At 44.3% G+C, this 16,450-nt stretch overlaps 1 long non-coding RNA gene across 2 annotated transcripts; it reads right to left on the reverse strand.

The window, feature by feature from the left end:
• Positions 1 to 382: 382 nt before the first annotated feature.
• LOC110340219 lies at positions 383 to 16,361 on the reverse strand. Of its 2 annotated transcripts, none has more exons than XR_005880912.1 (2): positions 16,224 to 16,361; positions 383 to 2,228 (listed from the first exon to the last, which is right to left on the reverse strand). It is a non-coding gene; the product is annotated as an uncharacterized LOC110340219 (long non-coding RNA). The 2 variants fall into 2 exon arrangements; XR_002381998.2 differs by lacking the exon at positions 383 to 2,228 and adding an exon at positions 11,698 to 12,649.
• Positions 16,362 to 16,450: the final 89 nt, after the last annotated feature.

Raw genomic sequence — 16,450 nt, forward strand, 5'->3', positions numbered from 1 at the left:
CATGTTGAGAGACAAAGTAATATTGAATGTGAAAACAACAGACCAAGACCGTGCTTTCTGAGTTTGCTTCAGTCTTCCTGCCTTGCCTGTTCTTCTGGATCTTTCCCTTTTTCCTAAAGGTTTTGGAGACTAGGTCTCAGGTGGTGAGCCTCCTCCACCCAGTCTCCACTCCCCAGGCGTTAAAGCCACTTGCGTGCACCACCAAGACCGGTTTAGGTGGCTCCTTGTTGCCACCCTTACAGCCAGGAGTCTGGCTTTATTATAACAGTGCTTGTTTCCCAAACCTCCCACTAAGTGATTCCATAGTAACTAGCTCTGGAAGTTGCTTCTTAGTCCCTTCTGGATGCAGTTTTGTCGGAGAATAAGCAAGATACCAGAGGACAACTTTACACAAATATTTATAAACAAACAGATGCAGAGGATACTATAAAGATTACCTAGATCTTGCAAACTAGCTGCATGTATACTAAGGATTGAGAATGAATTAGGTATGGATGTGATAGCATATGCCTTTAATCTCATTACCCTGGAGCCAGACGTCAGCTGATAAAATGAGTTTGAGGCCAACCTCATCTACATAGCCAGTTCCAGGCTGGGGTGATACAGAGACCTTATCCCAATAAAAAACAAAACATAGTTCAAATTGAGGTAAGGGTAGAGTATGAATGGTCAAAACTCAGAGTAAAAGGATAGAGATTGAAGGATCTGAGAGGAGCTGTGGAATGAGTATTATCAAAATATATCTTAAAATTCTCAAAAAATAAATGAAAACGTTATTTTTTTTCAAAGGGTGCTGACCATGGTGGTACAAGCCTTTAGTCCCAGCACTCGGCAGGCAGAGGGAATCTGACCTCTGTGAATTGGAGGCCATCCAAGACGATATAGAGAGACCCTGTCTCAAAAACAACACACACACACACACACACACACACACAGGTGGAGGGTGGGGGTGGAGAATGTTCTGTTTTACTTATAGAACATTTACGTTTGTCCAGTGTGTAAAAAGTCCTAGGTCTTATCTCCACCACTGCAATATATATATTTTTGTTTTTTCAAGGGTTTCTCTGTGACTTTGGAGGCTGTCCTAGAACTAGCTCTTGTAGACCAGGCTGGTCTCCAACTCACAGAGATCCGCCTGCCTCTGCCTCCCAAGTGCTGGGATTAAAGGCGTGCGCCACCACCGCCGGGCCTGCAAAATGTATTAAAAATTGAAACAACAACACAAGTTAGGACTGAGCTGAGCTCGATGGGAGGCTGAGTCAATGCAGGACTCTGACATGCTAAAGGCACCCAAGGCTACAAAGTGACTTCTTGGCCAGGTGAAGTATTTTATGAGAGATGCTATTTCAAAAAGAAAAGGAAAAGAAAATAGGAAAAGAATTGAGGGCTGGAGGTGTAGCTCAGTAGTAGGGTGCTCACAGAGAACATATGAGGCTGTGTTCAAAGCCCAGCACCAAGTAGGAGAAATGGGCTAGTGAGATGGCTCTGTGGGTAAAGGTGCTTGCTGCCCAGACTGACGACCTGAGTTCAATCCCCAAGGCCCATTGGAGGAATGAGAGAGCCACCTCCCTCAGGTTGTCCTCTGACCTCCACCAGCACCCTGTGACATGCACACACACATACACACACTAAATTTTAAAACTTTTTCTAAAACTAAGGAAGTCAGCACATAAGTAAAGTCGGGACTCTATCACTGTGTAGCCAAGCAGAAACATGGTGACTAAAAGCTATGGGCCACCATTTATCGTTCGTGATTATGCATGCAATTGGGGCAGGAATGGCTTTTCCTTCCCCCACATGGTGCTGACTGGAGTGGGAGTCTAGGGTATCACTTTTCTGGTAACTGAGGCAGCCTGTGGGGCGCTGGCCGGTTCTTCTCTCTCCTTAGGTCACTTATGACCTGTCCAACCTGCCAGATCTTCTTCATACAGAGGATCCCTGCAGAGGGAAGGGGGAGCTGATCTCCCAGAGCCTGGATTTGCAGACCTCAGAAAGCCACACGGGTTCTGTGGGTAAAGGCAAGTTGTAGGCCCAGATTCAAGAGCAAGGCAAATAGGCTGCACCTGTTCCCAGGACGAGTCTTCTGCAGCAGCCACCTTGGTAGGAGATCCAGATGGTTCCAAGAGCAGTCTTTCTTCACTGTAGAGAATGGGAGACAGCTGCCAGGTAGAGGTGAGGATAAAGGAACATGACAGGGTGTTCTCCCGGGTGCCTGGTTGACTGTTGGCCTTCAGAAAACAATGAATAACAAAGGCATCAGGTGGGGATAACACACCTGTGATCCAGTACTTTGGTGACTGCAAAAGGAAGATAGCAAGTTAACCTGGGCTACACAGTGAGACTCTACCTCAAAGAACCAAAGGGCTGACCTGGGGTTCAGTTCAGTTGGCAGAGTGTTTGCTTAACAGGTCATTGGTTCAATTATCCACAGCATTAAAACATGTGCGGTATTGAACACATTCAGGATGTGGCTGTTGCTGGATGAGAAGGTTAGAGGTCAAGAGTAGAAAAGTTCCATGTCATCCTTGGCTATAGAGTGAGTTAGAGGCTTGCCTGGGCTATATGAGACCTTGTTTCAACAGCAACCACCCAAGGGCTGAGTATGTTTACTCAGAACATAGTAGTTAGCATGTGCAAAGCTATAGGTACAAGTTCAGTCCCCCGGAATGAAAAGCAATGAAAACCAAAACCCAGGGTCCTTCCTTGACTTCTGGGCAGATGCCTCCAGTTCTATCAATTCCCAACTTAAAGTTATTCTCAGATGAATTTGATTTTTTAGCAGTGCTTCAATCCTGCTAAGCTAGTTTGAAGCCAAAATACCAAAATCGCTTAACGTGAGACAGTCAAGGAGTTTCTATGTCAGTGTCAGAGTTGAGGATGTCACGTGTGACTGCCAATTTCAGAAGTTTGTTGAGAGCTGGAGGGGGCAAATGACTCCATCCCAACTTGCTCTTCTGTGGCCAGCATGGAGAAGAGCCAAGGTCAGGCAGGATTCACTGTCCTGTAATGATCCTACTCTTGGGACTTTCTCTAGCTGCCCACCCCCTTCACCCCCAGAAGGTAGCTGCTGCCAACAACTTTAGTAGGATTTTAAAAAATTCTTTAGATAGATTCTCATATAGAAGAGAACCTTCAATTACTAATTTTCCAGTATGCGATTATACCAGGGAGGTAGGATTTTAGTTTGCTTGGTTTTTGGTTTTGGTTTTTTGAGACACGGTCTCTCTGTAGCTTTGGAGACTGTCTTAGAGCTCACTCTGTAGATCAGGCTGGCCTTGAACTCAGAGTTCCACCTGCCTTGGCTGCTTGGATTAAAGGCCTGTGCCATCACCACCCAGTGGATTTTAGTTTGTTTTTTTTGTTTTTTTTTTTTTTTGGTTTTTCGAGACAAGGTTTTTCTGTGGCTTTGGAGGCTGTCCTGGAACTCATTCTGTAGACCAGGCTGGCCTCGAACTCACAGAGATCTGCCTGCCTCTGCCTCCCAAGTGCTGGGATTAAAGGCGTGTGCCACCAACGCCTGGCTTTTTTTTTTAATAATAACATTTATTTATTCATTCAATTTTTTGTTTTGTTTTGGAGGCAGGGTTTCTCTACGGCTTTGGAGGCTGTCCTAGAACTCGCTCTTGTAGACCAGGGTGGCCTTGAACTCACAGAGATCCTCCTGTCACTGCCTCCCTAGTGCTGGGATTAAAGATGTGCGCCACCAACGCCCAGCTATTTATTCATTCAATTAGTGTGTGTGTGTGTGTGTGTGTGTCAGAAGAGAACTTGTGGGAATCTGTTCTCACCTTTTACCATGTGGTTCCTGGGGATTGAATTTAGTCAGGTTTGGCAGTAAGCACTTTTACCTGCTGGGCCATCTCATCAGCCCCTGGAGCAGGATTTAAAGACACTGTGAATGAATAGGAGGCAGCAGAAAGCTTCACCGATGTCCTTGGAGAGCAAGCATTTGCTCAGAAGGTTTTTTTCCTGAGGAAGTCAAGCTGGGATAGTCCAGGATTGGGGACCTGTGATTCTAGTCAGACAGACTCATCAAGAAGGCTTGATTCTCAGAGTGAGCACTCTCCTTAGGAAGATAAAAGTGTAGCCTATTAAAAGAGGTTTCCCAAGTGAATCTACATCTGCAGCCAGCAAGGATGAGATTGACACTCATCCTCAAGGGGTCCCCTCACCAGTTCCTTGAAGATCAGCAACAACTCAATTGCCTGTTTCCTTGGGCAATTGAGGTTGTAGACATAGATGTGCCTAGATCTTTTTTCTTTTTCTTTTCTTTTTTTTTTTTTTTCTTCAAGACAGGGTTTCTGTGTTGCTTTGGAGGCTGTCCTGGAACTCACACTGTAGACCAAGTTGGCCTCAAACTCACAGAGATCTGCCTGCCTCTGCCTCCCGAGTGTTGGGATTAAAGACGTGCACCACCAATGCCAGGCGAAGCTATTGATTTTTAACACAGTGAAGTTCTGAGAGGTGTGCTGGGGATACAGGCTTAGGCAGAGCTTTGCATCGGCTCCAATTTTGTGGCCCCAGGGTCACTTCTCCTAGTACCAGAACACAAGTACAGCTATAGTTGTAAAGCATTACTTACGTGGGAATTAACTAGGGAATTTGGGGAGTTGAACCTAAAAAGGGGAAGCATGTGTGGCATTGCTGGCTTATGACCGAGTACTCAGAGTTAGGGGACTCAGGAATTCAAGGTCATTAACATCTTCCACACCCTATCCCCATGTAGCTAGTTAGAGACTGGCTCTAAGAAAGGAAAAGAGAGAAGGGGAGGAAGAGTAAAAGAGGAAAAGGGAGAGGAGGAGAGGGAGGAAGAGAGAAACCGATCCCATAATGACTCATGCCTCTAATTAGGCAGGAAGACTGCTACATGTCTGAGACTAGCCTGGGCTGCAAAAAGGACCGTGTAAGAAAAAGACTAAGGCCAAAAAAAAAAAAAAAAAAAGAATTTAAAAGGAGCTTCTAGCTGAAGCTTTCCAAGGTTCTTTCACTTGTGAAGTTAAAGCACCTACCACCAGGTTTCCAGTCAGGCCTGGTTGTTCATGCTCATAACCCTAGCTACTTTGGAGACCAGGGCAGGAGGTGGCAACATAAGGAGACCCTGCCTAGATAAACAAACAAACAAACAAATAAATAAGTAATCATTTGGAAGGTTGACATTAACGTATAAGAACTTCCTTTCTAGCCTTTCCTGGGCTCTGCTATTCATCTGGAAAAGTCCATGTGTAAATGCCTGAACCACACTATTGCAGATTCTTTTGGGGTCACTGACAAAGACACCTGTTGGGAATTCCTGCTTCTGGGAACATCTGTCCTTTCAGGTTGACTGCAGTCTTCTGTAGGGCAGAGGTTATTCTATCATGGAAAACTGGGAGAAAAATAAAGGGACACACACAGTGTAAGAATTCAGGCATTATGCCAGCCTGCCCCTGTCACCTGGCAGAATGCACTTAGGCAGTACCCTGTTCAGGGTTAGGGTTCCATGACTACTAGTGTGGATGCAGTTACAAAGGACCCCTTTAAAAGAAAGACCCCAGTCCACTTACTCGGCACAAATTGTTATAACACACATTAACACTGTTTCCAGTCTTGGTGAATTCTTTTTTATACTTTGAAGATTATTTCATTTCTTAATTATGTATACGTCTGTATGTACCTGGTCTCCACATAGGTCAGAGGCAGTGGATCCTCAGATCTGTAGCTGGAGTTACATGTGGTTGTGAAACTGACATGAATGCTGAGAGCTGAACTCAGGTCCTCTGGAAGCCCCAGCACATGCTCCTAACCAGAGAGCCATTAGGATTTCCCTGTGTAGTCTTGGCTGTTCTGGAACTTGCTCCATAGACAAGGCCGGCCTGGAATTTACAGAGATCTGCCTGCCTCTGCCTCTGGAGTGCTGGGATTAAAGGTGTATGCCACCATCACCTGAGTCATTTTCTAATTAAAACATTGCCTAGACCAGAGGTGGGACTTAGTGGTAAAGTGGTTTGCCTATCATGTTCAAGGCTCTGGGTTCCATCCCTGGTGCTGCCAAATAATGATGTTGATATAACATGAGATGTACTCCTCATGACACAGCTTGTTCATTCATTTCTATTCTTTCAACTATATGAATAAGAGACACCCTGGCGAATTTATCATATTTTTTGACAAGAGAAATCATCAGTTTGGCAGAGAACAAACTATATTACAGGGCCCAAAGGTGAGTAATTGGCTGTAATGATTTGGAAATAATTTTGAAATCACATTGAATAGGCTTTCTGATATCTCCTGCATATAACTGGGACCTGAAGCTGTGGGGGAAACTTCAGGGTAGGAGTGGTAGGAGCACGAGGAAGAGAGAGCAAGCATTGCTCCCTTCCTCCTTGAAGCTGTTGCCATTCACACTTTCCTCTTCTCCCCAAACTGAATGATAGTAGTTTAGAGGAACTGCCGAAACACAGACAAAGAAAGTGGCATCCACAGCCTATTAACCTTGGATCCTGGAAGTCATACCACTCCTGTGATTCTCCTCTGCAGTTGCCTTTAAAATTGAAGCTTTTTAGGAGTTTGCCTCTCAATCTAGATTGGATGCATGCTCCTGGAGAAGGGTGAATGGGAATTGAAAGAATTTCCTGGCAATCCCGGAAAGGTAACTGAGCTGGAGAAAGATTCCCTTAGGGATTGAAGATGATAGTAGCTACTGGTATCTGGAATTTATCTCAAGTCTTTCTCCTGAGTGTTCAGAGAAACAGACACCAATGATAAGAGCAGACACTGTCCAGTGACCATTCATGAATTCAGTCATCCTAGGATGGGAGCCTGAGTTCTGCCCTTTATTACTGTTGCTGTGATAAAATACCCTGGTCAAAGTCAACCTAAGAGGAAAGGGTTTGAATCCTCAGGTCACACTCCACACTCCATCACTGAGAGAAATCAGGGAAGGAACTCTAGGCAGAACCTGGAGGCAAAATATGAAAGAAGCAGAGACCATGTAGGAGTGCTGCTTACTGACTTGCTCCTCCATGGTTTGCTTAAGCTTTCTTACACACCTACCTGCCCAGGGGTAGCACAATTCCTGGTGGGCTGGGCCCTCTCATATTAATCATTAATCAAGACAGTGCCCTATAGATTTGCCCAGAGGTCACTCTGGTAGCCACATTTCCTCAATTGAGGGTCCTTCTTTCAAATGACTCCAGCTTGTGTCAAGTTGACAAAAACTAACCAACACACACACTTGGACACATATACACAAAACTACTACAACAACAAGATTATAAAAATAAAATTTAGGAAATAAAAAAGGCACTGACAGAGAGTAACAAAGCAATACTTGGGTTCACCTGTTACCCAAACTAAGCATACATGCTCCACCATTGCCCCATCACAGTTTTCATGAACTAGGTCGTAATAACCACTTTGAAGGTTAATGTGTATGAAGCTAGATCAGGCAGTTAGAAAACTAAAGCCAGAGCCGAGTGGTGGTGGCACAAGCCTTTAATCCCAGCACTCGGGAGGCAGAGGCAGGCGGATCTTTGTGAGTTCGAGACCAGCCTGGCCTACAAGAGCTAGTTCCAGGACAGCCTCCAAAGCCACAGAGAAATCCTTTCCCAAAAAAAAAAAAAAAGAAAAAAAAAAAGAAAAAGAAAATTGAATATGAGGAGGCTATCGCAAAAGTTTATACTAAAGTCATTTTATTTTTGGTGGTATGGTTCATACCTGTAATCCCTGCGTTCAGAAGACCAAGGCAGGAGAATTGTTGTGAGTTCAAGGATAGCCTAGGCTACATAGGGAAGCTATCTTAAAATAAAATAAAACAGAGGCTGGGCATGTAGTTTGGTCGGCAGAGTACCTACCTACTATGCATGAAATTCTGGCTTTGCTCTCCAGCACCATATGAACCATGTGTGAAGGCCCATATCTATTAATCCCAGAATTTGGGGGTATGGGGGGAAGATAAAATGTTTTAGGCAAAGAGAGAAGTTTTATTTAGGCAAATATTTGGGGAAAATGCCTTTCTTTAGGAGAACACATATTTAAAACAAAACAACAAGCCAGGCAGTGGTGGCGCACATTGTCTTAAATCCCAGCACTCAGGAGGCAGAGGCAGGTGGATCTTTGTGAGCTTGAGGCCAGCCTGATCTACAGAGTGAGTTCCAAGATAGCCAAACCTACAGAGAGAAACCTTGCCTCAAAAAAAAAAACAACAAACAAAAGACCAAACTACACTCGGGAGGCAGAGGCAGGCTGATCTCTGTGAGTTAGAGGTCAGCCTGCTATGCAGAGCGAGTTCCAGGAAAGCCTCCAAAACAATAGAGAAGCCCTGTCTAGAAAAACAAAAAACAAAACAAAACAAAACAAAACAAAAACAAGAACACCCAAAGTAAACCAAAACAACAACCACCACCAGTTCTGAAATGGTCCATTGAAGGCAGGAGCCAGGTGGGACTCCATCATACTTGGGGAGATGGAAGAGATGGGCAACCTAAGATAGAAATCTGGGAGAAGGTATTCTTTGTCCCAGACCACCCTTGTGTTAAACATTATCCATGTGCTAAGAAACTTCAACATCTTTGAATTAAGCAGGTGATGGTTAAGAGACCAAGGATGGAAGTGTGATCTATAGAGGATGCTACAACTGACTACCTCTTCGACTTGTAAGTTTACCTCACAGGTAAGTGAATGAAAAAAACAGATTTGCATGGCCTCTCCCCCCTTTTTGGAAAAGCAACTCAAGACTGAACCTTTTGGGCTACTTGCCAGTTTCTTTTTTTTTTTTTGGTTTTTTTGAGACAGGGTTTCTCTGTGGCTTTGGAGGCTGTCCTGGAACTCACTTTGTAGACCAGGCTGGTCTTGAACTCACAGAGATCCACCTGCCTCTGCCTCCCAAGTGCTGGGATTAAAGGCATGCGCCACCAACGCCCGGTGCCAGTTTCATTTTTATAAATGAAAGCTACATTTGCAAGCCACTGCCTTAGTTTCAAAGGTTGCCACCAACAAAGTGCCACTGGAAGCTTCAGAAAGGGTGGGCTCTGAGGCATCTCTTCCTGGTTTGCAGGTGCCATTTTCTCCCCTTTTCCTCACTTGGTCTTTTCTTCTGTACACATCTGTGCCTTAGTCCCTTAGAAGTCACACGGCAAGGAAATCTAATTCCTTCTCATCAAGAGGATGAAATCTCTGACCTGGGTGGGGACCATCCCAATTGGGCTTGGGCTGGTCAATGACCTAGTTAGAGGACTACCCCTAGGAAAGCAGACTCACCCAAAATCACACTAAAGAGATAAGTGGAGACCAGGCGGTGGTGGCTGCTTCTAGTTAACAGAGATCCACCTACCTCTGCCTCCCAAGTGCTGAGATTAAAGGAGTGAGCCACCAACGCCTGCCCTGCGACTGAGTCCATTCTTAAATTCTTTCATTAATGGGACTAAGAACCCCAAGAGGGGACCCTCCTGTATTAACAGAACAGTTATACTGGAGTAGAGCCTGCTCTGGTGACTTCATTATTATTAGTTATTATTTGGGGATTTTTTTTTTTGAGACAGGGCCTTTCTACATAGTTCTGGCTGTCCTGTAACCTTCTGTCTCTGTCTCTGCCTCTGTCTCTCTCTGTTTGTCTCTCTCTGAGACAGGGTTTCTCTGTGTCACAGCCCTGGCTGTCGTTGAACTCACTTTGTAGACCACACTGGCCTTAAATTCACAGAAATCTGACTGTCTCTGTCTCCCGAGTGCTGGGATTAAAGGGTATAAAAACTTAGTCTGAGCTGGGCGTTGATGGCCAGCCTGGTTTACAGAGTGAGTTCCAGGACAGCCTCCAAAGCCACAGAGAAACCCTGTCTCGAAAAACAACAACAACAAAAAAACTTAGTCTGTTGGCTGTAGCTGTATTTCAGTGGTGGAGAGCTTGCCTTGTATACACAACACCATAAATTCAAAATTCAGTATCTAGTAAAACACAAACATACACAGAGAGAGCTGACAAAGGCAAAAGACAAGCACTGTTTGCGAGATGAATATTAGATCTTTTATATACTTACTATTCTCTTCTTAGGGAATTTCATTAGGAGAAGCTCTGGCTGTGGCTGGGCATGGTGGTCCACTCTTTTAATGTAAAATTTCTGGTGGGGAGAGAGAGAGAGAGAGAGAGAGAGGAGAGAGAGAGAGAGAGAGAGAGAGAGAGAGAGAGAGAGAGAGAGAGAGAGAGAGAGAGAGAGAGAGAGAGAGAGAGAGAGAGAGAGAGAGAGATTTCAGGGAGGGAGACGGAGAGAGGGAGAAAGGGAGGGAGAGGAGCTCTAGCTAGAAAGCAAAATGGAGAGCTCTTAAGAGCCATTTGTCAGTTTCACTTCCTCAATAATGGCAAGTCCCTGGTGGTAGGTACTTATTTGAAAGATCACCCCAGGTGCAGAGAGTACTTGTGAGCAAAATGGCAGTGTCACATGTCCATCCATCCGTTTATATTAAACTTTTTCCACTTTTTAAAAAAAAAGTCATTTTATGTGTGTATTATGTCTGCATGTATGTTTGTGAACTGTGAGCCTGATGGAGGTCGGAAGAGAGAGCACCAGATTCTCTGGAACTGGAGTTATGAATGGCTGTGTGATACCATGTGGGTACTGGGAACTGAATCCATGCCCTGTGGGAGAGTATCCAGTGCTCTTCTGAGCCATTGTTCCAGAGGCCTCCCATCCCCCATTAAAAAAAAGAGATTTCGTACCCCATTAAAAAAAAAAGATTCTTGTGGGTGGTGTATCTGTGACGTGTATGTACTTGTGACACAGTGGATAACTTTTTGGAGTTGGTTCTCTCCTACCACTTTTCTATGGGTTCTGGGGCTTGAACTCAAATTGTCAGGCTTGTAAAGCAAGAGCCTTTACTCATGGAGCCATCTTCCTGGCTGTTTTGTTTTTCTGATACAAGGTCTCATGGGGCACAGATTTGTCTTGCACTTGCTATGCAGGGGGGGATAACCTTGATTTCCAATTCTCCAGCTTCCAAAGGCAGAGTGCTGGGATTGTAAGCATGTGCCACCAAGTCCAGTTGGCCTCACACTCATTTATTTAACAAATGGTATTTTTTGTGGGAGTGGGGCAGGTTCTCTCTATGGAGCCCTGGCAGGCCTGGTACTCACTATGAAGGCTGGCCTCAGACTCACAGACATCTTCCTGCCAGTCTCTGAAGCCATATGCCACTACACCTGGTTGTCCCCCATTTTTTTTTATTCCAGTTTTTGACACTGTCACTCTGTGACTGTCCTGGAACTCACTCTGTAGACGAGGCTGGCCTTGAACTCCTAGATATCTATCTGCTTGCCTTTGCAGGGATTAAAGGCATTTTGCATTATACCCAGCTAGGACCTCTATTTTTTGGGGACAGGGTTTCACAGACATCTAGTCACCCTGCTTCTGCCTCCAAAGTACAAGGATTAAAAATGTATACTACCACTGCAATTACTAGGGCCCATTTTACAACCTGTGAAGACAGGAGTGTTACCTGGCCAACCCTCAGTTGAGAGCCCAGAGGTTCCTTTGGCTTTCACATAGGTTCCCTACTTCCGCATTCTCCTCCACAGCCATTATCAGCAAAGAACCTGGGGCCTTGCACAAGGTCTGCAAGCACTGGATCCCCAAGCCACACCTCTAGGCCATTCTTCATTACTCAACATTCCTTGCACAAGGCTTTGGAAAACTCCTATCTGAAAAATAAGCCTTTGAGGACAGGGTCTGCTTTAATTTTATATTCCTAGGAAATGTCCAACGTTTTTATTTTCAAGGAATGGTTGACAGTGGAAACACAAGAAGTTGGAAATTGATCGTGTATGAAGTGTAGACACAGTGTAACTGCCAAGGTTAGCATCTTCCTTATACGCCGTGTGTCTGTCTGCATATAGAAGCAGAAAAGGGAGATGGTTTTGGAAGACAGAATATAAACTTTATAGATGTCGAAATTTCTGCGGAAGACAATTTTGATGAGCAGTGCATGGATTCATAAAGGCCACTGGATAAGGACATCGATCAATATTTTAGTGGATATCAAGTTTAAGGCTTAGACTGAGGGACTTGAGAGATAAGATCATTTGGTCGTTTTTCTTCCAGATGACTGATGGTTTGATTCCAGGCACCCACATGGTGACTTAAACCCCAGTTATTAACCCCAGGACCAAGGGATCCAACATCCTCTTCCATCCTCTGGGGGCATCAGGAGCACAGGAGATGCGCAGACATACATTCCGGCAAACACATATACATACAATAAAATTAAATACACCTAAAGGCAGGCAAGCAAACAAAAGCAGCCTTATACTAAAAGAGTAGTCCCAAATGAACTGCCTCAGTCTGGGGTTTGAAGGCTCCAAGACTGATTGGTGAAAGATTTCTGATACTGAAGAATTACTTTTATGATGGACAGGGATGGCTGGTGCATTTTATCTAGCCAGAATATTCTTCTTTCACCACCTCTTTCCTTTAGGCAGCATATTGTGTAGTTCAGGCTGGCCTCAAGATTACCGTATAGCCAAGGATGACCTTGAAGTCCTCATCTTCTTGCCTCTGCCTTCTCAGTGATGGGATTATGGACAGGCCTGCGCCACCATACCCTGCTTTCCGTCTCTTTGAATAACTCCTTCAGTTCAGCCCATGCCTGGATGGGAAAGAAGTTTCTTTGGGGCTATTTTCCCGGGCTGCTAGGAGAGAGAAGTGTTGAGGTGAGCAGAGTTAAGGAAGGACAGAAAGTGATAGTGTTCCTTTTCTGCTTAGGAGAACCTCCCATTTCCATTAACCATTTTCACTTGCATTTTTTCTTACTTGCAGTGGAAGGTGAGCTGATGGAGGCTGCTTCTTTGCCCTCTTCTCCTGGCTACAGAGAACTGTGATGTCTATGCCTTAGTTACCACATCATGATCCCTGGTGGATTAGTTAACTGCCGGCAAGTTCTACACCCAGCACAGAGGGCTGTATTATTATGGAACTTAATGTGAATTTGAAAAAAATGCAGGTTTCTCCTCTTTGCTGCCCCCCAGAATTTCTTAGTGAGCACCAATTCTATGTCAACAACACAGGATACAGTCTAATCAGAATAGTAATCACAGATTTAAAAATTTAAAATTCATTTTATTACTCCTTGCTTGTGGTCAAAGGGCAATTAGCAGGGGTCTCTCCTTCCACCATGTGGGGTTCAAGGATCGAAATCAGGCCATTAGGCCTGATGTGGTTACTCGCTGGGCAATATATTTCTTGGCCGTGGTAGTTTAAAAATCTTAAATCCAAAGGCTTTTGGTGACTTCAACCAGAGAGGTTTATAGACAGCAAGTAGATTTTAAAACATCACTTGATTGTACCTGCTTTGTGCTGTGGCATTTACTGAAGCTTGACAAATAAGACTATAAATTCAGGGGCAGAAAGCACTGACTGACAAAAGAATTGTCTTATCGTCTTGACATCACTGACTCCATCTTTAAGACGGCTGTTTACTTCTGGGTTTACCTCCTGGTGTGTTTTAAAATACTCTTGCAAATCTCAGTCTGCTCGAAATAGCTGTTCTACCCTCTTTCAATAGAAGCTCCCACCTTCTGAGTATACTGTCTCATAGTTATTTATAAACCTGATGTCAAAGATCCCTCCTCCTCATTCTCTTCCTCCACATGTGAAGACAGACCTACATAAAATTAGAAACTTTGCATAAGGTATTCAGTCACTTAGGTAAAAACTATTTGTCAGCTAGCACTCTTTTAAGTGAATGAAAAAAGAAATAAAAAGGAAAGGAAAGGATGTGACTGCTCCTATGTATGGTGAAGGAAAAAGTTTATTGTAGCCAGAGGCAGAGACATCTGGGAGAGTCCAGAGTGGACAGGACCCTGAACCATGTGAGGAGAGGGAGTGGGGGAGGCAGGGGGTGAGAGAGGGAACGAAGGTGCAGCAGCGAAGAGGAAAAAAGTACAAAACTGGAGAAAGGGCAGATAACCAAAATGTCTGGGTTATATATGTATATGCTCTATGGACTACATATTATAGGGAAGAGCCTCTTGGAGAGTTCAGGGTAAAGCATCCATACCCTATAAAAGGCAGGAACTGAGGCATGCTGGGAGGACCTAGGGGCCAGGTCTGCTTTGATATGTTAAATAGGCTATTCCAAAGTTTGTCTCAGGGTTTGAGATTCAAAACAATTTAAGATGCATAAGTTTTTTAACTAAAGCACAGTTCTAGACTGTTTTGGGGGAACCCAGATTATATTTATATATATATGAAAAGAACTGGAGTTATAGACAGCCTTCCATGTGGGTGCTGGGAATTGAACCTGGGTCCTCTGGAAGAGAAGCCAGTGCTCTTAACCACTGAGCCATTTCTCTAGCCCCCACAAGCTCCTTCTTTTTTTTTGGTTTTTCGAGACAGGGTTTCTCTGTAGCTTTGGAGGCTGTCCTGGAACTCACTCTGTAGACCAGGCTGGCCTCGAACTCCCTCACAAAGATCCACCTGCCTCTGCCTCCCAAGTGCTGGGATTAAAGGTGTGTGCCATCACCGCCCAGCACCTTAACAATCCTTACCTAGCTAGCAGTTTGAATTTAAGCCTGCTCATGGCCAGCAAACACAACACAAAGGTCACAGTAGAATGGAGCATGTGAGACCGATCAGCAATGTCTCTGCTGACAGCTGAACTGAACGCTTTCATTTTAGAGGACACACCAGACACACAGGTGGTCAATTGAGTCCAGCAAGGTAGCACTACTTTCTACCACAGCGCGTGGGAGGCAGAGGCAGGTGGATCTCTGTGAGTTCTACAGGGAGAGTGCCAGGGCATAGTTTGAGACCCCATCAAAAAGAAAAAAAAAAGCTAATTTGTGTTCAGCGATTTGCCTAACAGTTGCCTCAATGTGAGAGAATCATGGCTCTTTGAAAATTTTGATATAATTGCTGGGCATTGGTGGCAATACAGAGAAACCCTGTCTGGAAAAACAAAACAAAACAAAAAAACAACAAAAAACCCCCACCTGACTTCATTTCCCAGAACCCAGGTCAGGTGGCTCATGGTCTCTAACAACTCCAATTCCAGGAGATCCTATACCTCTGGCCCTGTGGGCATCCATACTCATGGGTATATACCCACAGGTACTTGAGCGCACATTACACACACACACACACACACACACACACACACACACACACACACACACACACACACACACTGTCGCTCTCTCTCTCTCTCTGGTAAGTTTTATCTTTTTTTTTAGAACAGGGTCTCAGTATTCCAGGCTGGCCTTTAACCCCAGATTGTCCCTAGCCTCTGGAGAACTAGGATTACAGGCTTGCACTATCGGAAAGGACTCTGCATCCTCACAGATGGGGACAGATTTAGCATGTAGTCCTAAGGAACCCAGTATTTAGAGAACCTCCCAGACTCCTAGAATAGTGCTCAGAGGAGTTAACAACCATCACAAGAAAAAGCAAATTTGCCTGGCTAAACATGAAAACGAATCAAAGGTGATATTTGGTCTGGGGAAGGAAGTCATTAGAAGACAGTTACTTCCACAGCAGGGAAGACTTTCAACCACAAAGGACAATCCATTTTCCTTTTGAAGGAAAACAACACTAAGATTACTTAAGCCTATGGAAATGAACAAATTCCTTCTTTACCACCCACTCAGGCCTCAACTAACAGAATGGTTTTTCTCACACCTGTGACTTGGAGTTTGGTAGTCTGGTAGAGGACTTCACGGGCCCAGACTGAGCAGCCGAACAAGGCGAGAGAACCCACAAGAAACTCACTTTGTTCTTTAATAACTGCCTGGGGACTGACAGATATGACATTAAATTTACGCAAAGCCATTTAAAATAATAACCATGTGGAGAAGCAGACACCCCTAGTACACAGGTCATAATGGCTTTTGGAAACACCTTGTGGCAAGATGACCATAAAGTTACTTGGGTGGTCAAAACTGAACTGTAAAATAGAATGTACTGGATCATTCCCACCAAATGGAAACAGTGAACAAGTTGTGCAATACTTAGGACACACAGGCAATTTAATTTTTCTGACTGTAAAACGAACATAAATTTTAGGAAAATGATATTTAAAAAAAAGGACAAATAATGAGGTTTAAAAATATCTTTTTTAAAGGTGTCTTATGTCAAGTCATGGAAGACTCTATTAACCTGCTTGGTTCTAAAGTAGGTTTTTGTTATTTCGTAATTCTCCCCACAAGGTTTGGTCAGAGTTAACTTGTAGATGAGGAAATTGAGCTCAGGGAAGCCATTGCTTACCTGTCTGAAGTGGTCATTGTGCTATTTGGATCCACAGCTGTTAACTTGTTTCTTAGAACTTTCTAGACACCATGATTAGCTGCCCTGTTGTGAGCGAATACATTGTTAAGGGTTGTGCGACTCGAGTGTTAATGCTTTTGAAGGAGGTCGGCTGCGAGAAACGAGAGGAAGAATGAAAAGGTGTCTGCAGGTGGACAGGGGAGGCGCCAGCGTTTTCGTCTGACCGA

Source organism: Mesocricetus auratus, unplaced genomic scaffold (assembly GCF_017639785.1).
Source record: "Mesocricetus auratus isolate SY011 unplaced genomic scaffold, BCM_Maur_2.0 Super-Scaffold_100013, whole genome shotgun sequence".
Classification (NCBI taxonomy): domain Eukaryota; kingdom Metazoa; phylum Chordata; class Mammalia; order Rodentia; family Cricetidae; genus Mesocricetus; species Mesocricetus auratus.